The sequence below is a fragment of the Rana temporaria genome, chromosome 3, assembly GCF_905171775.1.
Source record: "Rana temporaria chromosome 3, aRanTem1.1, whole genome shotgun sequence".
Taxonomy (NCBI): domain Eukaryota; kingdom Metazoa; phylum Chordata; class Amphibia; order Anura; family Ranidae; genus Rana; species Rana temporaria.
In genome coordinates, this window is record NC_053491.1 from 493,141,087 (window position 1) to 493,163,765 (window position 22,679).

At 47.5% G+C, this 22,679-nt stretch overlaps 1 long non-coding RNA gene across 1 annotated transcript in view; it reads left to right on the plus strand.

The window, feature by feature from the left end:
• LOC120933818 overlaps positions 1-10,997 on the plus strand; it is an 18,401-nt gene extending 7,404 nt beyond the window's left edge. The window contains exons 2-4 of the long non-coding RNA XR_005748130.1: positions 2,303-2,454; positions 4,573-4,679; positions 10,680-10,997. This is a non-coding gene — a long non-coding RNA (uncharacterized LOC120933818). The remainder of the gene's footprint in view (positions 1-2,302; positions 2,455-4,572; positions 4,680-10,679) is intronic.
• The last annotated feature ends 11,682 nt before the right edge of the window (positions 10,998-22,679 follow it).

Consider the following 22,679-nt stretch of genomic DNA (forward strand, 5'->3'; position numbering starts at 1 on the left):
TATCCTCTTCTCTCTCTCCCCTCCTTCTGTCCCACTTCTCTGTATCCTCTTCTCTCTCTCTCTCTCTCTCTCTCTCTCTCTCTCTCCCTCCCTCTCCTTCTGTCCCACTTCTCTGTATCCTCTTCTCTCTCTCTCTCTCTCTCTCTCTCTCTCTCTCTCTCTCTCTCTCTCTCTCTCTCTCTCTCTCCCCCTCCTTCTGTCTCACTTCTCTTTATCCTCTTCTCTCTCTCTCTCTCTCTCTCTCTCTCTCTCTCTCTCACCCCTTCCTTCTGTCTCACTTCTCTTTATCCTCTTCTCTCTCTCTCTCTCACCCTTCTTCTGTCTCACTTTTCTTTATCCTCTTCTCTCTCCCCCTCCTTCTGTCTCACTTCTCTTTATCCACTTCTCTCTCTCCCCCCCCCCTCCTTCTGTCTCACTTCTCTTTGTCCACTTCTCTCTCTCTCCCCTCCTTCTGTCTCACTTCTCTTTATCCTCTTCTCTCTCTCTTCCCCTCCTTCTCTCTCACTTCTCTTTATCCTCTTCTCTCTCTCCCCCTCCTTCTCTCTCACTTCTCTTTATCCTCTTCTCTCTCTCTTCCCCTCCTTCTCTCTCACTTCTCTTTATCCTCTTCTCTCTCTCTTCCCCTCCTTCTGTCTCACTTCTCTTTATCCTCTTCTCTCTCCCCCCTCCTTCTGTCTCACTTCTCTTTTTCCTCTTCTCTCTCTCACCCCCTCCTTCTGTCTCACTTCTCTTTATCCTCTTCTCTCTCTCCCCCCTCCTTCTGTCTCACTTCTCTTTATCCTCTTCTCTCTCTCTCTCTCTCTCTCTCTCCTCTCTCCCCCTCCTTCTGTCTCACTTCTTTTTATCCTTTTCTCTCTCTCTTCCCCTCCTTCTGTCTCACTTCTCTTTATCCTCTCTCTCTCTCTCCCCTCCTTCTGTCTCACTTCTCTTTATCCTCTCCTCTCTCTCCCTCCTTCTGTCTCACTTCTCTTTACTCTCTCTATACTTGTGTCTCACTTCTCTTTATCCTCTTCTCTCTCTCTCCCTCCGTCTCTCTCACTTCTCTTTATCCTCTTCTCTCTCTCTCCCCTCCTTCTGTCTCACGTATCTTTATCCTCTTCTCTCTCTCCCCCTCCTTCTGTCTCACTTCTCTTTATCCTCTTCTCTCTCTCTCTCCCCCCCCCTTCTGTCTCACTTCTCTTTATCCTCTTCTCTCTCTCTCTCTCTCTCTCTCTCTCTCTCTCTCTCTCTCTCTCCCCCCTCCTTCTGTCTCACTTATTTTTATCCTCTTCTTTCTCTCTTCCCCTCCTTCTGTCTCACTTCTCTTTACTCTCTCTCTCTCCCTCCTTCTGTCTCACTTTTCTTTATCCTCTTCTCTCTCTCTCTCTCTCTCTCTCTCTCTCTCTCTCTCTCTCTCTCTCTCTCTCCTTCTCTCTCATTTCTCTTTATCCTCTTCTCTCTCTCTCCCTCCTTCTCTCTCATTTCTCTTTATCCTCTTCTCTCTCTCTCCCTCCTTCTGTCTCACTTCTTTTTATCCTCTTCTCTCTCTCACTTCTTTTTATCCTCTTCTCTCTCTCACTTCTCTTTATCCTCTCCGTCTCTCTCTCTCTCTCTCTCCCTCCTTCTCTCTCACTTCTCTTTATCCTCTTCTACCTCTCTCTCTCTCTCTCCCCCTCCTTCTCTCTCACTTCTCTTTATCCTCTTCTCCCTCTCTCTCTCTCTCTCCCCCTCCTTCTCTCTCACTTCTCTTTATCCTATTCTCTCTCTCTCCCCCCCCACCCCCTTATTTTCTTTCAACTTGTCTCTCCCCCTTCCTCTCTCCCCCATTCTTCTGTATTTTACTCCTACACTCTTTCTTTCTCACCTTCCTCCCTTTCTTTTTCTATTTTTCTCCTCCACTTTTTTCTCCCTCCCATTCTTCTCTATTTTTTATCCTCCACCCTTTCTCTATCCTCTCTCCCTCATTATTCTCTATTTTTCTTCTCCACTCTTTCTTTCTCCTCTTCTCCCCCTCCCTTTCTTTTTCTATTTTTCTCCTCCACTCTTTCTCTCTCCTCTTCCTCTCTCCCCCATTATTCTCTATTTTTTTTATCCTCCGCTCTTTCTCGCTCCCCTTCTTCCCTCCTATCTTTCTTTCTATATTTTTCTCCTCCACTCTTTCTCTCTCCCATTCCTCTCTCCTCCATTCTTTCTCTATTTTTCTCCTCCATGTTTTTTTTCCCCCTACTTCTCTCCTCTCTTTCTTTCTCTATTTTTCTCCTCCACTCTTCCTTTCTCCCCTTCCTCCCTTCTCACTTTCTTTCTCTATTCTTCTCCCTCCCAGGCTCTGTTGATCCATTATGCGGTTCGGAATGGACACACTATGGCCTAAACTGCTACTACCTGTCCCATTACGCACGGCCGTGGGATTACGCCAAGAAACACTGTGAGGATAAGAAGAGTCATCTGGTGGTCATCAAAGGTCTGGTTGAGATGGTGAGGATAACAAGGTGTAAATGGGGCTGTCACATGGGGGGGAGGGGGGTGCCAATACTGACTTCCCTCTGTAGATGTTAGCCACCGACACGTTTGTTTGGCTACATTGTGAGTTGGTGACCAGAAACAAGCACACAAATGATGAAACTGAGAAACATAGATGTCCAGATAATGTTTGCCCTGAAACAATTATGCTGCGTACACACCATCATTTTTCGGCATGAAAATAACTACGTTTTTAAAAAACGTCATTTAAAATGATGGTGTGTGGGCTTCACATCATTTTTCGGGTTCTGAAAAACGAAAAAAAAAAAAATTCCCGAACATGCTTCGTTTTTTAACGACGTTTTAAACAATGTCGTTTTTCGGGTTGTAAAAAATGATGGTGTGTGGGCTAAAACGACGTTAAAAACCAGCGCATGCTCAGAAGCAAGTTATGAGACGGGAGCGCTCGTTCTGGTAAAACTAGTGTTCATAATGGAGATCGCACATTCATCACGCTGTAACAGACAGAAAAGCGCGAATCGTCTTTTACTAACACGGAATCAGCTAAAGCAGCCCCAAGGGTGGCGCCATCCGCATGGAACTTCCCCTTTATAGTGCCGTCGTACGTGTTGTACGTCACCGCGCTTTGCAAGAGCATTTTTTAAAAACTATGGTGTGTGGGCAACGTCGTTTTAATGATGAAGTTAGAAAAATTTCGTTTTTTCAACATGCCGAAAAACAACGCTTTTTTTTCATGCCAAAAAATGATCGTGTGTACACGGCATTGGGGTTGGTTTACTAAAGATAAATGGACTGTTGAATTTTGCCAGGGAAGTTGAACTTTGCAAAGGGAATTTGCCCCAGAGCTTAGAGTATGAGGTGAAGCTCTGCTGACTATCATAAATCTAATCACGTCTTTGTTTTCATATCCCCCTGCCTGCGATTGGTTATTCTGGGCAAAGTGAAACTTCATCACATTCAACAAGCCAGAGCTCGTTCCCTTGCAATGTCCAACTTCTCTTGCGAAATGAACGACTTGTTGAGCCCCCAGTGACTCACAGACTTAAAGCCCATCTAAACCCAACAAAATGTCACATACTGCAGGTTACGCCTGATAGATAATTATGGTGTCCCTTGATAAACCAATCCAGTGGCAGCTGGTGGTCTACATTTTTGGGGGGCGCAAACAAACGAAAAACAAACAAACAATTGCAGCCTCACTGTGCCCATCAAACGCAGCTACTGTGCCCATCAATTGCAACCACTGTGCCCATAAAATGCAGCCACTGTGCCCATCAAATGCAGCCACTGTGCCCATTAAATGCAGCCACTGTGCCCATCAATTGTCACCACTGTGCCATGCCATCAAACGCAGCCACTGTGCCATCAATTGTCACCACTGTGCCATCAATTGTTACCACTGTGCCATCAATTGTTACCACTGTGCCATCAATTGTTACCACTGTGCCCAGCAATTGTCACCACTATGCCATCAAACGTAGCTACTGTGCCATCAATTGTTACCACTGTGCCCATCAATTGTCACCACTGTGCCCAGCAATTGTCACCACTGTGCCCATCAATTGTCACCACTGTGCCCAGCAATTGTCACCACTGTGCCCAGCAATTGTCGCCACTGTGCCCAGTAAAATGCTAGCTGCCACTGTGACCTGTAAAATGCCCCCCCCCCGCCTGGCACTTACCTTTCTGGGGTCAGCCGTGCTTCTACCGTCCCTCGATGTCTTCTCCTGCCCTCGGTGACGCTTCAGCCAATCAGGTTACCGGTAACCAGAACCAGTGAACCTGATTGGCTGAGACGCCTGTCACTCTTATCCAAGGAACGCACCCCCCGTGCGTCCCCGAGGATAAGCATCTGGAAGCCGACTACAGCCTGGGGGCTGTAATTGGAAAGCCTATCGGAGCCGCTCAGCAGGAGTCCTCACACATCGTAGAAACCTCACCTTATAGCTGAGGGCGGAGCCACCCGTCACATGCACAGGTGACCCCGCCCCCTCTCTGACGTAAGGAGAAAGCCCGGGGTCCCGGCAATACACGAGGGCATTAGAGTGTAAGCTCCTCTGGTGATTTTATAAAATAATATGTAGTGACTGTTTTTGTTTTTTTTTTCTACAGAATTTTCTACGTAACGTTTCACAGTCCCAGAGTTTGTGGATCGGTCTTTCAAGTGATAACGACATCTTGAATTGGGTGGACGGCACATCTTATGAGAGATCTCCAAAGTATGGAACCGATCTTTTCCTTCTCACATTAGACATATCCTTTTTTATGTCCAAATGCTGGACCTCTTAGTAGACATGTGCACTGCCGAAAAATGTGTTCATTTTCGTTTCATTCGTTTTTTTTTAGCTTTTTTTTTTAACCACTTACCCCCCCGGAACATATTGCTGCCTAAAGACCAGAGTACTTTTTGCGATTCGGGACTGCGTCGCTTTAACAGACAATTGCGCGGTCGTGCGACGTGGCTCCCAAACAAAATTGGCGTCCTTTTTTCCCCACAAATAGAGCTTTCTTTTGGTGGTATTTGATCACCTCTGCGTTTTTTATTTTTTGCGCTATAAACAAAAATAGAGCGACAATTTTGAAAAAAATGAATATTTTTTACTTTTTGCTGTAATAAATATCCCCCAAAAATATATAAAAAAACATTTTTTTTCCTCAGTTTAGGCCGATACGTATTCTTCTACATATTTTTCGTAAAAAAAATCGCAATAAGCGTTTATTGATTGGTTTGCGCAAAAGTTATAGCGTTTACAAAATAGGGGGTATTTTTATGGCATTTTTATTAATATTTTTTTTACTAGTAATGGCGGCGATCAGCGATTTTTTTTTCGGTATTGCGCAGGGGTCAAGTCCTGGGGAAAAAAGTGTGGGAACTCCCACCCAAGACCCCCTCCCCCACCAAAAAAATTAACAATTATGGGGGTGGGTGGTATGTAGATGAGAGGGGTGCGGAGTGTATGGGGTGGGTAGTATCAAATGCACCACTGGCCACTGATGCATTGGTGACCAGTGGCAGGTAATTAACCCTTTTGTGCTGCATTAGTGACACCAGTGACAGTGTTTATGAACCCTTTCATGCTGCACCAAATAGGGGTAATAAACACTGACGCTGGTGTCACTAATGCAGCACAAAGGGGTTAATTACCTGCCACTGGTCACCAATGCATCAGTGGAAGTACATTAACCCCCTCATTGCTGAATACCATTGTAAATTACCCCCCCCCCCCCCAAGAAGCAAAAACGTCAGACAGTTAACATAGCTAAGCCACTGTGATACAAAACTGTCTTAGGTAGGTTAGGTCTCCACAACTGCACCTCTGGACCCCTTTACATTACACAGCACCCTGCACCTCTGGGCCCCTTTACATTACACAGCACCCTGCACCTCTGGACCCCTTTACATTACACAGCACCCTGCACCTCTGGACCCCTTTACATTACACAGCACCCTGCACCTCTGGGCCCCTTTACATTACACAGCACCCTGCACCTTTGGACCCCTTTACATTACACAGCACCCTGCACCTCTGGGCCCCTTTACATTACACAGCACCCTGCATCACTGGCCCCCTTTACATTACACAGCACCCTGCACCTCTGGACCCCTTTACATTACACAGCACCCTGCACCTCTGGGCCCCTTTACATTACACAGCACCCTGCACCTCTGGACCCCTTTACATTACACAGCACCCTGCACCTCTGGGCCCCTTTACATTACACAGCACCCTGCACCTCTGGACCCCTTTTACATTACACAGCACCCTGCACCTTTGGACCCCTTTACATTACACAGCACCCTGCACCTCTGGGCCCCTTTACATTACACAGCACCCTGCACCTCTGGACCCCTTTACATTATACATCATCCTGCACCTCTGGACCCCTTTTAAATTACACAGCACCATGCACCTCTGGGCCCCTTTATATTACACAGCACCTTGCACCTCTGGACCCCTTTTACATTACACAGCACCCTGCACCTCTGGGCCCCTTTACATACATTACACAGCACCTTGCACCTCTAGACCCCTTTACATTACACAGCACCCTGCACCTCTGGGCCCCTTTACATTACACAGCACCTTGCACCTCTGGACCCTTTTACATTACACAGCACCCTGCACCTCTGGGCCCCTTTACATTACACAGCACCTTGCACCTCTGGACCCTTTTACATTACACAGCACCCTGCACCTCTGGGCCCCTTTACATTACACAGCACCCTGCACCTCTGGACCCCTTTACATTACCCTGCACCTCTGGGCCCCTTTACATTACACAGCACCTTGCACCTCTGGACCCTTTTACATTACACAGCACCCTGCACCTCTGGGCCCCTTTACATTACACAGCACCCTGCACCTCTGGACCCCTTTACATTACCCTGCACCTCTGGGCCCCTTTACATTACACAGCACCTTGCACCTCTGGACCCCTTTTACATTACCCTGCACCTCTGGGCCCCTTTACATTACACAGCACCCTGCACCTCAGGGCCCCTTTACATTACACAGCACCCTGCACCTCTGGGCCCTTTTACATTACACAGCACCCTGCACCTCTGCACCCCTTTACATTACACAGCACCCTGCACCCCTTTACATTACACAGCACCCTGCACCTCTGGACCCTTTTACATTACACAGCACCCTGCACCTCTGGGCCCCTTTACATTACATAGCACCCTGCACCCCTGGACCCTTTTACATTACACAGCACCCTGCACCTCTGGACCCCTTTACATTACACAGCACCCTACACCTCTGGGCCCTTTTACATTACACAGCACCCTGCACCTCTAGGCCCCTTTACATTACACAGCACCTTGCACCTCTGGGCCCCTTTTACATTACACAGCACCCTGCACCCCTTTACATACATTACACAGCACCTTGCACCTCTGGACCCCTTTACATTACATAGCACCACACCTCTGGGCCCTTTTACATTACACAGCACCCTGCACCTCTGGGCCTCTTTACATACATTACACAGCACCCTGCACCTCTGGACCCCTTTACATTACACAGCACCACACCTCTGGACCCCTTTACATTACACAGCACCACACCTCTGGACCCCTTTACATTACACAGCACCACACCTCTGGACCCCTTTACATTACACAGCACCCTGCACATCTGGACTCCTTTACATTACACAGCACCCTGCACCTCTGGACTCCTTTACATTACACAGCACTCTGGACCCCATTACATTACACAGCCCTGGACGCCTGTATGCTACACAGACACCCCCCCCTAACAGTTATGGACCCCCTGCATGTTACACAGACCCCCTACAGTGAAGACACTCCCCATTCAGTACAGACCCACCCCTGTATAGTAGAATCCCCCCCATTCAGTACACATTCCCCCCCATTCAGTACACATTCCCCCCCCCCATTCAGTACACATTCCCCCCCCCATTCAGTACACATTCCCCCCCCCATTCAGTACACATTCCCCCCCATTCAGTACACATTCCCCCCCATTCAGTACACATTCCCCCCCCATTCAGTACACATTCCCCCCCCATTCAGTACACATTCCCCCCCATTCAGTACACATTCCCCCCCCATTCAGTACACATTCCCCCCCCCCATTCAGTACACATTCCCCCCCCCATTCAGTACACATTCCCCCCCCCATTCAGTACACATTCCCCCCCATTCAGTACACATTCCCCCCCCCATTCAGTACAGATTCCCCCCCTCCCCTTCAGTACAGATTCCCCCCCATTCAGTACACATTCCCCCCCCATTCAGTACAGATTCCACCCCCCCCCCCCCTTCAGTACAGATTCCCCCCCATTCAGTACACATTCCCCCCCCATTCAGTACAGATTCCACCCCCCCCCCTTCAGTACAGATTCCCCCCCATTCAGTACACATTCCCCCCCCCCCATTCAGTACACATTCCCCCCCCCCCATTCAGTACAGATTCCCCCCCATTCAGTACACATTCCCCCCCCATTCAGTACAGATTCCCCCCCCCCTTCAGTACAGATTCCCCCCCCTTCAGTACAGATCCCCCCCCATTCAGTACAGATTCTCCCCCCCCCCATTAAGTACAGATTCTCCCCCCCCCCATTCAGAACAGATTCCCCCCCCCCTTCCGTACAGATTCCCCCCCCCCATTCAGTACATACCCCCCCCCCCCCCCATTAAGTACAGATTCCCCCCATTCAGTAACCCTTATGTACCTCAGATGATCGGGACATGCCAGACAGCACTCATGGACTTGTCGGATCCCCTCCCCCTGTGTAAACATACAGGAGGAGGGGGAGGCGGGCCGCTTCACTCGGCTGTGCCGAGACTGATCAGAGCACGGAGAGCAGGGAGGGATCTGACGGCCGGGTGTCACTACAGTGCGGTTCGCACCCCCGCAAAGCCACACTACCTCAGGCTCCTCTCTCCGCGTACTTTCTAAAAAATGCGCGCCGCTGCCTAATCCCGCCCGCTCAGCCTTGCTGTCTCTTCAGTCGCGCGGGGGGTTGGCGCCTGCCGCTCCGCTGCTTAACCTGCCTGCAGTCTCCGCTTCAGTCGGAGGGGGGGCACCGGCCTGACACCCCCCAGTGGGTGCCCCCCCCGCCCCTCACTTAGTAAACGCTGCATTCCCGACTATTCTCTGCTCGAGTCCTGCAGGGGGAACGTGCGTTCCTGCTGTGAAAAAAGTGCAGGGACGCCGTTCCCACGCGTTCCCGCAGGACTCGAGCCCTGGTATTGCGACATTATGGCGGACACTTCGGACATTTTTGACACATTTTTGGGACCATTGGCATTTTTATAGCGATCAGTGCTATAAAAATGCATTAGATTACTATAAAAATGCCACTGGCAGTGAAGGGTTAACACTAGGGGGGCGGGGAAGGGGTTAAGTATGCCTGGGTGTGTTCTTACTGTGGGGGGGGGGGGTGGCCTCACTAGGGGAAACACTGATTTTCTGTTCATACATTGTATGAACAGAAAATCAGCATTTCCCCTGCTGACAGGAACGAGAGCTGTGTGTTTACACACACAGCTCCCGTTCCCCGCTCTGTACCGAGCGATCGCGTGTGCCCGGCGGCGATCGCGCCCGCCGGGCACACGCACGGGAGTCGGGGGCGAGCGGGGAGCGCGCGCGCGCGCCTCCGGCGCCGCGCACGCGCCCCCTAGTGGCGGCTATACGATAGGACGTATAGCTACGGGCTCTCGCCCAGGAGAGCCGACCTGCCGCCGTATAATGACGGTGGCTGGTCGGCTACTAGTTAAATTCGAACATTTGGAAATTAGAAAATTTGGAAATTAGAAAATCAGAATTTCGAAAAAATCTTGAATTTAAACATTTAGAAAATTCAGAATTCGAAAATTTGAAAATGCGAAAATTGGAAAATCAGAAATTCAAAATTTCGGAATTTGAAAATCGAAAATTGGAAAATTAGAAATTCAAAAATTGGAAAATTCTAAAATCGAAAATTCTAAAATCTGAAATTCGAAATTTCAGAGTTAGAACATTTTTTTAATTTTGTCATTTCCAAGTTTCCGAACTCCGAATGTTCCAATTTCCGAATTTTCTAATTTCCAAGTTTCCGTATTCCGAATGTTCTAATTTCCGAATTTCTGAATATTCAAATTTCCAAATCTTCGAATTTCTGAATATTTGGAAAGTCAAAGATTCGGAAAGTGGAAAACTCGGAAACTCGGAAATTAGAAAATTTTCAGAATTTTAATTCAGAATTTTCGAATTAACAAATTTTTTAATTTTGAATTCCAATTTAGCGATTTTCTAATTTTTGAATTTTCGCTTTTAGAATTTTCTAATTCAGAATTTTTGAAATTTAGAATTTCGATTTTTGAATTTACGATTTTCGAATTCAATTTTTTTTTGAATTTGCGATTTCTAATTTCCAATTTCCAAATTTCCGATTTTTAAATTTCCAAATTTTAGAATTTCAAATTTCCGAATTTTTGAATTTAGAATTTCCGAATTCTGAATTTCAGATTTTTCGAAATTTTCGTAAATACGAAAATTTAAAAATCAAAAAATGTGGAGATTTGGAAATTTCAGAATTAACGAATTTGTCAAAATTAGTTAAAAAACGAATTCGGAACTAAACAAATTGCGCATGTCTACCTCTTAGCTTTCAGGCTTTAAGAGCTGCCTGCTCCTGCTTTGGCCATCAGTTCTGGTTAATATCAGTGCCGGCCCGGTCACTAATGTTTTTTCCCCCCTCAGGTTCTGGAATGACGATGAGCCCCAGACTTGGTATAGGGATTTTCGATATTGTGCTTATTTGAAAAATGGAGAGAATTGGAGCGCTTCTTTCTGCTCCCGTAGTTACCGATACGTCTGTGAGAAGAAGACATTGTGACCACCAGACTTCTCCTGATATCTCCTCATCTCTCCTTCACCATACTACAGCGAGGGAAGATCTACTAACAGAAGAAAATGTATCCTGCCGGACATCCCGGGACTTGGAGGGCCAATTTTTTTTCGGGGGGCGCAAACAAACTGAAAAAACAAAACAGCAATTGCAGCCACTGTGCCATTGAACGCAACCACTGTGCCATCAAGCACAGCCACTGTGCCCATCAAACGTAGCCACTATGCCCATATATTGCCACCACTGTGCCCATCAAACGCAGCTACTGTAACCATCAATTGCTGCCAGTGTGCCAGCTTCATTTGCCGCCAGTTTGCCTCATCAATTGCCACCTGTTTATCAGTGGCAGCTGGTGCTCAAATTTTTTGGGGGGAAAAAAACATCAATTGCCGCCACTGTGCCCATTAAACACAGCCAATGTGCCCATCAAACGCAGCCAGTTTGCCCCCAAATGCAGCCAGTTTGTCCCCCAAATGCAGCCAGTTTGCCCCATCAATTGGCACCAGTTTGCCCCCTCAATTGGCGCCAGTGTGCCCCATCAATTGCCGCCAGTGTGCCCCATCAATTGCCACCAGTGTGCCCCATCAATTGCCACCAGTGTGCCCCATCAATTGCCACCAGTGTGCTCATCAATTGCCGCCAGTTGCCCCATCAATTGCCACCAGTTTGTCCCATCAATTGCCGCCAGTTTGTCCCATCAATTGCCACCAGTTTGCCCCATCAATTAGCTCCAGTTTGCCCCACCAATTGCCACCAGTTTGCCTCACCAATTTCCGCCAGTTTGCCCCATCAATTGCCACCAGTTTGCCCCATCAATTGCCACCAGTTTGCCCCATCAATTGCCACCAGTTTGCCCCACCAATTTCCACCAGTTTCCCCCATCAATTGCCACCAGTTTGCCCCATCAATTGCCACCAGTTTGCCCCACCAATTTCCGCCAGTTTGCCAATCATTTTCTGCCAGTTTGCCCATCAAACGCAGCTACTGTAACCATCAATTGCTGCCAGTGTGCCCCATAAATTACCACCAGTTTGCCTCATCAATTTTTGCCAGTTTGCCCCATCAATTAGCTGCTACTGTGCCCAATCAATTGCCACCAGTTTGCCCCATCACTTGTCACCAGTGTGCCCCATCAATTGCCACCAGTTTGCCCCATCAATTGCCACCAATGTGCCCATCAAATGCTGCCAGTTTGCCCCCCCGCTCGGCACTTACCTCTCTCGGGTCACGGCGCTGTCCACCACACTCCCTCCGAGTCCTCTATGTCTTCTGCAATGCATGAATCTATCTATTGTTGATTGACGGGTGCAGGAGAGAGAGGGGGTGGCGCTCCTGCGCCCCGTCTATGGACGCACCGCCACTGGTATATACCCAGCAGACGCTCAAGCATTTGCCTTGGTATTTCCCTGGAGCCTGAACCTATATTCCTGAATCTGTGCCTTGTGTCCCGTGTTCCTTAACCCTGCATCCATCTCTGGACCCCCGTCTTGCAGACTTATCCCTTCCTCCTGTTGTCCTCTCCTTGCCCCATCCTGCTCTCTGTTCCAATCTCTCGTGTATGACCCTGGCTTGATTACATTTATGATTGTAACGGTCAGGGGGTTAACGCCGTTTACGATATTCCATTCCACCAACCCACGACAGCTTATCCGACACTCCACAATCCAGCAGACGAACACGGCCCATATGGATTCCCCAGAAACGAGACACACAGCTCTGTTCTCTGGTTCAAAACGGATAGATTTTTTAATGGTAAACTCAGGCTCTTTATATACAGTCAGCAACCAGATAACAATGGCTTAACTCCACCCACAACATGACACAAGGAGCCCAATACACATTTCTTTAGTAGACTTTCTGGCACCGAGATAATCTACATGAGTTAATTACTAATCCTTTTACCCAGACAAGGTGACTCCGAGATGAGCTCTTTTCACCTGCTATACAATACACATTCCTTTAGTCAGACATTCTGACTCCAATTATAATCAACTACAGCTGGCAATTCAGACATCTGACGGCGGACCTGAACGGCCGCTCCATGCAGTCCTATGGAGCGTCGGATGTCAGCGGAGACATGTCCACTGACATCCGACCCGATCCGATCCGCCAAAATCAGACGTATGGCGATACGTCCATATCCATCCTTATCGGATCGGGTGAGATCTGATCAAAACGGATCGCTCCATGGGCACAGCGGTGCTGCACAACCCCCTTCCCGCTCAGTGAGCAGAGAGGAGCTTGTCATCCGCCAGCTCAGCGGAGATCTGCAGACTGATCTCCCGCTGAGCTGGCGGGAGCAGGCGAACTCCGTAGCAACGTGGCCTTAGACTGTGCTTATTCACAACACACATTGGCCCGGATTCAAGAAGCAATTGCGCCTGTGTAACCATAGTTACACAGCGCAATTGCTTACTTGCCCCGGCGTAACGAATGCTCCTGATTCAGGAACCTCGTTACGCCGACTGCAGCCTAAGATATGCGCGGCATAAGGCTCTTATGCCCGCATATCTTAGGCTGCATTCTTGCGATGGCCGCTAGGTGGCGTTCCCGTTGTGCTCAGCGTATAATATGCAAATTGCCTACTAACGCCGATTCACAACGTTACGCGAGCCCTGCGTACGCAGTTTACGTCGTTTCCGTATGGCGTTTTTCGCGTAAGGCTGCCCCTGCTATTAGCAGGGGCAGCCAATGTTACGTATACCCGTCGTTCCCACGTCGCGAAATTTCAAATTTACGTAGTTTGCGTAAGTGATTCGTGAATGGCGCTGGACGCCATTCACGTTCACTTTGAAGCAAATGACATCCTTGCGACGTCATTCGCCGCAATGCACGTCGGGAAAGTTTCCCGACGGAGCATGCGCTCTACGATCGGCGCGGGAACGCGCCTAATTTAAATGATTCCCGCCCCCTACGGGATCATTTAAATTGCGCGCGCTTACGCCGGGCATTTTGACGGCGCGCCCACGCAATTTACGGAGCTACTGCTCCGTGAATCAAGGGCAGCGCAGTAGGGGTAGGTCTTATTTTCAGGGTAGGTCTTATTTTTGGGGTCGGTCTTATTTTCGGGGTAGGGCTTATATTGCAGCCCTCCTGGAAAATAATGCTAGATCTTATTTTCGGAGAATGTTTTATTTTCGGGGAAACATGGTATGGGCGTCTGTTCCCCTTGTGTCTGTTCCCCTTGTGTTTTAGAGTCCTGTGTACCTGGATGAGCATTGTAAATAAATGTATACAGACAGACAGAGACTCTCTATGTACTTACCATCATCTCCATAGCAGAGTCTGATTGGCCTTGGAGGAAGCCACACACATGTAGGGTGACTGGAGTGGTAATCTGCTTTAAAGCCCAACTCTGGGCACGGGAAAACAATTACCCTTACCTATCTTCTTGTTAAGTCTAAAGGTGCAAGGATAAGGAGTAATACCCCCCCTCCTCCTGTAGGCTCCCCCCAAGCTATGTGAGTGACTACTCTCATGAAGCCTATTCTCTGAAGCAGTCTTGGCCTTGATAGCACACCTGCCTCCTTCATGCTCATTATAGAGTCTCTATTGTATGTGATGGGTCTGAGGGACCACCCAGGGCCGCCTTTAATATTGATTGGACCCTGGGCAAAACATTTCTTGGGCCCTCCCCCCTCCATGCAGTTTCGCTCTCGATCGATCAATGGCAATGCTGATTTTTTTTTACCGACTACCAATATAAAGAGGAGTTTCAACACTGGCCACTAATGTAATAGGGGTTTACACTGGCCACCAATGTAATAGGGGTTTACACTGACCACTAATGTAATAGAAGCAATTTGCTTACCTTCGCAGAACATGATGATGGTAGGCTTAATGACCACAGTTGTAGGCAGGACTTTCAAGCATGCTCCTTTATTTCCCCAGTGGGCAGCATTTAGAATAGGTGATGGTGAATATGACCTCAGGGAGGCATAATATACATATGAATACCACCCCTATTTACATATGAATGCCACTGCTATTTACATATCAATGTCGGTATTTACATGTAAACACAGGGTCTGCAGGTGAGTCATCTGTACACAACAACAGGGCAGATCAGTTCTCAGTCATCCTATGCCCCTAGTGGACATAGGCAGGGCTGGACTGGGACAAAAATTTGGCCCTGGACTTCATCCAGACTGGCCCACTTTGACAGGTCTCTCCCATGGCAGCCGGAAAACTCCCGCACCCCCCCCCACCCAGGCCACCCAAGCCCCCTCACCCTCTTCACTAACCACTATCCATTCTACTTTATTAGAGTAGAACGGCTGGTACTGGTACTCTTATAGGCAGTACCAGTGGGGAAGCTAGACATTATTTCACCTGGGCAAAGAATCAATTCGGTGCCCCCCCCCCCCCTTATGGGACAAGATTAGGCAGAAGTGAGAAACTCCCAGGCCATAGCTGTTAAGTCAGCGGTCTGTCCCCTCCCCCATGCTCCTCTGTCGTCCCCCTGCTCCTCTGGTCCTCCCCCTGCTTCTCTCTTTCCCCCAGGTGAGTGCTGTGGGGAGGGAGAGGAGGTGAGCAATGCAGGAAGGGAGAGACAAAGGAATGGAGGGGGGCGGCGGTCCGCTGTCACTGAAGCCAGCCCACTGAGCCATCGGCCCACCGGGAAACTCCCTGTAGTCCCAATGGCCAGTCCATCCCTGGACATAGGATGACCCTAGACCCAAGAGTCATCGGTGAAGCTGACACAGGAGTACCCCGCATCCTTCAAGAGCCTCTGGGTCCCACGGGCCATTCCGTTACAATGACTATATCTCAATCCTGTATTCACATTTGGTTGAGTTACTTTTGCGTGTCACTGCGGTTGTTTTCTGGTTACTTTATTGTTTATGACTTATCCTTATAATAAATCTCGCTACATTTACTTTACGTGTGTTTTGGCCTTCCCTGTTGCAGTCCACACATCTCCGGTCATGAGACCCACCATCAGAAGTCAAGAGTCCCCCGCCCTCCCCTACATTACAGTGCACCCCCCATTGTGCTGCTTCTAGGAAGAATCTGGGGGCAGTTGAGCAAAGAGCACCTGTCTGGACATTGCTTTACTTCTACTACATGCATCATGCACCCCTAGGAGTTTCGGAGGAGCCACGAGGTAACACGCCGTCCAAAACTCCAGCAGCTCCACTGGGGTAATGCTACATAAAGCTAGGTTTTATTTTCAGGGTAGGTCTTATTTTCTGGGTAGGTCTTATTTTCAGGGTAGGTCTTATTTTTGGGGTTGGTCTTATTTTCGGGGTAGGGCTTATATTGCAGCCCTCCTGAAAAATAACGCTAGATCTTATTTTCGGAGTAAGTTTTATTTTCGGGGGAAACATGGTATGGGCGTCTGTTCCCATTGTGTCTGTTCCCCTTGTGTTTTAGAGTCCTGTGTACCTGGATGAGCATTGTAAATAAATGTATACAGACAGACAGAGACTCTATATGTACTTACCATCATCTCCATAGCAGAGTCTGATTGGCCTTGGAGGAAGCCACACACACGTAGGGTGACTGGAGTGGTAATCTGCTTTAAAGCCCAACTCTGGGCACGGGAAAACAATTACCCTTACCTATCTTCTTGTTAAGTCTAAAGGTGCAAGGATAAGGAGTAATACCCCCCTCCTCCTGTAGGCTCCCCCCAAGCTATGTGAGTGACTACTCTCATGAAGCCTCTTCTCTGAAGCAGTCTTGGCCTTGATAGCACACCTGCCTCCTTCATGCTCATTATAGAGTCTCTATTGTATGTGATGGGCCTGAGGGACCACCCAGGGCCATCTTTAACCACTTGCCTACTGTGCACATACACCGTACGACGTGGCTTCCAAACAAAATTGACGTCCTTTTTTTCCCACAAATAGAGCTTTCTTTTGGTGGTATTTGATCGCCTGTGCGGTTTTTAGTTTTTGCGCTATAAACAAAAAAAGAGCGACAATTTTGAAAAAAAAACACAATATTTTTTACTTTTTGCTATAATAAATATCCCATTTTTTTTTTTTATTTTTTTTTTATCTCCGTTTAGGCCGATACGTATTCTTCTACTTATTTTTGTTAAAAAAAAAAAAAAAATCCATTAACCGTATAGTGACTGGTTTGTTATATTGCCTACAAAATAGGGGGACATAATTATGATTTTTTTAAAATTTATTTTGTACTAGGAATGGCGACGATCTGCGATATTTTTTCGGGACTGCGACATTATAGCGGACACATCTGACATTTTTTGATACATTTTTGGGACCATTCACATTTATACAGTGAACACTGCTATAAATATGCATTGATTACTGTATAAATGTGACTGGCAGGGAAGGGGTTAACCACTAGGGGGCGGGGAAGGGGTTAGCCTGATCAGTGTTCTAACTGTGGGGGGAGGGGGGTGACTGGGGGAGGTGACCGATCTGTGTCCCTATGTACAAGAGACACAGATCGGTCTCCTCTCTCGGTCTCCTCTCTCCCTGACAGGACGTGGAGCTCTGTGTTTACACACAGAGCTCCACGTCCCCGCTCAGTTACCGGGCAATTGCGGGTGCCCGGCGGCCATCGCGGCCGCCGGGCACGCGCACAGTGTTCCCAGTAACGCGACCCCTAGCGCCCCCCTAGAAGCTTCTAATGACAGGACGTCATATGACGTCCTGTCAGAACAACAGGGGATACCTGTTGATGGTGTGCGGTACTAAGGAGGTTAATATTGAATGGACCCTGGGCAAAACATTTCTTGGGCCCTCCCCCCTCCATGCAGTTTCGCTCTCGATCGATCAATGGCAATGCTGATTTTTTTTACCAACTACCAATATAAAGAGGAGTTTCAACACTGGTCACCAATGTAATAGGGGTTTACACTGACCACTAATGTAATAGGGGTTTACACTGACCACTAATGTAATAGAAGCAATTTGCTTACCTTTGCGGAACAGGCTGATGGTAGGCTTAATCACCACAGTCGTAGGCAGGACTTTCAAGCATGCCCCTTTATTTCCCCAGTGGGCAGCATTCAGAATAGGTGATGGTGAATATGACCTCAGGGAGGCATAATATACATATGAATACCACCCATATTTACATATGAATGCCACCGCTATTTACATATCAATGCCGGTATTTACATGCAAACACAGGGTCTGCAGGTGAGTCATCTGTACACAACAACAGGGCAGAGCTGGGCAGCATTAGTAACAGAACTTCACACTGAAATATCAGGACACAGCACGGGACTAAAACACCAAGGGACAATTTAAACTGGGGTATTTGGCACGTATGAGGCAGTTGCTTTTGGCCCCACAACAATGACAGGGCCCAGGGCAGCTTCCCCTTTTGCCCTACCTTAAAAATGGCCCTGGGACCACCCACAGCCTGAAAAGGACAGGAGAGAAGGACAGTGGCAGAGCCTGCCAGAGTGGGGTGTAAGGTAGATAATATACCAGTGGCGGCCATCCATTGGGGGCCCCTGGCGCCACCCCCTCTGTCCACGCCACCCCTCTATATGCAATGGATAGATTCATGCATGTATTGAGTTGATAAATAAGTTAATAAATAGTCTGTGTGTGGGGGAGGTCTCGAACTCATTGGGCCTGAACCGTGTCGATCAGTGTTTTTTTTATGTGGCTGGGGCTGTGTGTAGGAAGCCTATGGGGGATGCAGAAGCTGTACAACCACAGCCACAGGTTCTTCTTTGACAGGTGTGAGAATCACAATTCCGGACCAACGTGGTCCCGGAGCCAGGAACTCTTGAACACGGACCCCCGGCCATGAGGGCCACACACGGGGGTGGTGGGATGACTGACCAGGACGGACGACCTTGAAGCGAGCTTCTTCAGGAGTTTTCCAAAGTGTTCTTTTACATACATATATTTATTCTTATTTTAGGACAAATATTATTTATTTACTCATGTAGGATTTCCTGAGTCCAACAGAAGTGGGCTCGGTGGCAAGATGGCTATAGGGCCATTTTGTGGCCCCCAGAGGACACAGTGAATATCTCCTTTACAGTGTCACCTGAGTGATTGGTTCACTATAAGAATCAGATTGTATATGTTCCTTTGGTACCTCTAAAGTCCCATTCCTTGTCTAATTGATTCTGTTCTTTTCGGGATGTGGTACCCTTTAGTGACTTTTCACTACCCGAACCTATAGAATAATCCATACTCCCATGTGCAGGGCCATGAGCTAAACCTTTTAATAGGGTATACATAAGTATCAGGAGGGAAGGAATTTCACTATAAAACTAAGATCAAGAACATGTAGACATGACTTCAAATTAGAAGGAGAAAAGTTCAAGACTTTCATATATCACTAGAGTGGTCACCAGGAGGAGGAAGGAGGTCCTGATTTCTCTATATGGATCTTTATATCACTAGAGGGGTCACCAGCAGGAGGAAGGAGGTCCTGATTCCTCTATATAGATCTTTATATCACTAGAGGGGTCACATGCAGGAGGAAGGAGGTCCTGATTCCTCTATATAGATCTTTATATCACTAGAGGGATCACCAGGAGGAGGAAGGAAGTCCTGATCCCTCTATATAGATCTTTATATCACTAGAGGGGTCACCAGCAGGAGGAAGGAGGTCCTGATTCCTCTATATAGATCTTTATATCTCCAGAGGGATCACCAGCAGGAGGGAGGAGGTCCTGATTCCTCTATATAGATCGTTATATCACTAGAGGGATCACCAGCAGGAGGGAGGAGGTCCTGATTCCTCTATATAGATCGTTATATCACTAGAGGGGTCACCAGCAGGAGGAAAGAGGTCCTGATCCCTCTATATAGATCTTTATATCACAAGAGGGGTCACCAGCAGGAGGAAGGGGGTCCTGATTTCTCTATATAGATCTTTATATCACTAGAGGGGTCACCAGCGGGAGGAAGGAGGTCCTGATTCCTCTATATAGATCTTTATATCACTAGAGGGGTCACCAGCAGGAGGAAGGAGATCCTGATTCCTCTATATAGATCTTTATATCACTAGAGGGGTCACCAGCAGGAGGAAGGAGGTCCTGATTCCTCTATATAGATCTTTATATCACTGGAGGGGTCACCAGCAGGAGGAAGGAGGTCCTGATTCCTCTATATAGATCTTTATATCACTAGAGGGGTCAAAGAAGATTTTTTTTATTCTACTTGATGGACAACTAGCTTGCGTTCTGCCATCACTCTACTTTGATTCCATTGTTTTTCAGTACACCGCACCAATTTTCACACTTTGTATGTCAGGAAATTATTCATTTCAGTTCCTGTTTTCTCTTATCCAGAAGACATTGTCATCTTATGAAATGTAATTTCTCAGGAATTCATACGGTGTAGCTGCCTTGGGTGAATTTCTATGAAATACTGGTCATGGCTGACACCTTCAAAACTCGTGAAGGTCCTTCTTTCCTCCTGCTGGTGACCCCTCTAGTGATATAAAGATCTATATAGAGGAATCAGGACCTCCTTCCTCCTGCTGGTGACCCCTCTAGTGATATACAGATCTATATAGAGGAATCAGGACCTCCTTCCTCCTGATGAAGACCCCTCTAGTGATATAAAGATCTATATAGAGGAATCAGGACCTCCTTCCTCCTGATGAAGACCCCTCTAGTGATATAAAGATCTATATAGAGGAATCAGGACCTCCTTCCTCCTGATGAAGACCCCTCTAGTGATATAAAGATCTACATAGAGGAATCGGGACCTCCTTCCTCCTGATGAAGACCCCTCTAGTGATATAAAGATCTATATAGAGGAATCAGGACCTCCTTCCTCCTGATGAAGACCTCTCTAGTAATATAAAGATCTATATAGAGGAATCGGGACCTCCTTCCTCCTGATGAAGACCCCTCTAGTGATATAAAGATCTATATAGAGGAATCAGGACCTCCTGATGAAGACCCCTCTAGTGATATAAAGATCTATATAGAGGAATCAGGACCTCCTTCCTCCTGATGAAGACCCCTCTTGTGATATAACGATCTATATAGAGGAATCAGGACCTCCTTCCTCCTGCTGGTGACCCCTCTAGTGATATAAAGATCTATATAGAGGAATCAGGACCTTCTTCCTCCTGCTGGTGATCCCTCTAGTGATATAAAGATCTATATAGAGGGATCAGGACCTTCTTCCTCCTGCTGGTGACCCCTCTAGTGATATACAGATCTATATAGAGGGATCAGGACCTCCTTCCTCCTGCTGGTGACCCCTCTAGTGATATAAAGATCTATATAGAGAAATCAGGACCTCCTTCCTCCACTGGTGACCCCTCTAGTGATATAAAGATCTATATAGAGGAATCAGGACCTCCTTCCTCCTGCTGGTGACCCCTCTAGTGATATACAGATCTATATAGAGGAATCAGGACCTCCTTCCTCCTGATGAAGACCCCTCTAGTGATATAAAGATCTATATAGAGGAATCAGGACCTCCTTCCTCCTGATGAAGACCCCTCTAGTGATATAAAGATCTATATAGAGGAATCAGGACCTCCTTCCTCCTGCTGGTGACCCCTCTAGTGATATAAAGATCTATATAGAGGAATCAGGACCCTCTTCCTCCTGCTGGTGATCCCTCTAGTGATATAAAGATCTATATAGAGGGATCAGGACCTCCTTCCTCCTGCTGGTGACCCCTCTAGTGATATAAAGATCTATATAGAGGAATCAGGACCCCCTTCCTCCTGCTGGTGATCCCTCTAGTGATATAAAGATCTATATAGAGGAATCAGGACCCCCTTCCTCCTGCTGGTGACCCCTCTAGTGATATAAAGATCTATATAGAGGAATCAGGACCCCCTTCCTCCTGCTGGTATCCCCTCTAGTGATATAAAGATCTATATAGAGGAATCAGGACCCACTTCCTCCTGCTGGTGACCCCTCTAGTGATATAAAGATCTATATAGAGGATTCAGGACCTCCTTCCTCCTGCTGGTGACCCCTCTAGTGATATAAAGATCCATATAGGGGAATCAGGACCTCCTTCCTCCACTGGTGACCCCTCGAGTGATATAAAGATCTATATAGAGGATTCAGGACCTCCTTCCTCCTCCTGGTGACCCCTCGAGTGATATAAAGATCTATATAAAGGAATCAGGACCTCCTTCCTCCTGATGAAGACCCCTCTAGTGATATGAAGATCTATATAGAGAAATCAGGACCTCCTTCCTCCTGCTGGTGACCCCTCTAGTGATATAAATATCTATATTGAGGAATCAGGACCTCCTTCCTCCTGCTGGTGACCCCTCTAGTGATATAAAGATCTATATAGAGGAATTGGGACCTCCTTCCTCCTGCTGGTGACCCCTCTAGTGATATAAAGATCTATATAGAGGAATCAGGACCTCCTTCCTCCTGCTGGTGATCCCTCTAGTGATATAAAGATCTATATAGAGGAATCAGGACCTCCTTCCTCCTGCTGGTGATCCCTCTAGTGATATAAAGATCTATATAGAGGAATCAGGACCCCCTTCCTCCTCCTGCTGGTGATCCCTCTAGTGATATAAAGATCTATATAGAGGGATCAGGACCCCCTTCCTCCTGCTGGTGATCCCTCTAGTGATATAAAGATCTATATAGAGGGATCAGGACCCCCTTCCTCCTGCTGGTGATCCCTCTAGTGATATAAAGATCTATATAGAGGGATCAGGACCCCCTTCCTCCTGCTGGTGATCCCTCTAGTGATGTAAAGATCTATATAGAGGAATCAGGACCTCCTTCCTCCACTGGTGACCCCTCTAGTGATATAAAGATCTATATAGAGGAATCAGGACCTCCTTCCTCCTGCATGTGACCCCTCTAGTGATATAAAGATCTATATAGAGGGATCAGGACCTCCTTCCTCCTGCTGGTGACCCCTCTAGTGATATAAAGATCTATATAGAGGAATCAGGAC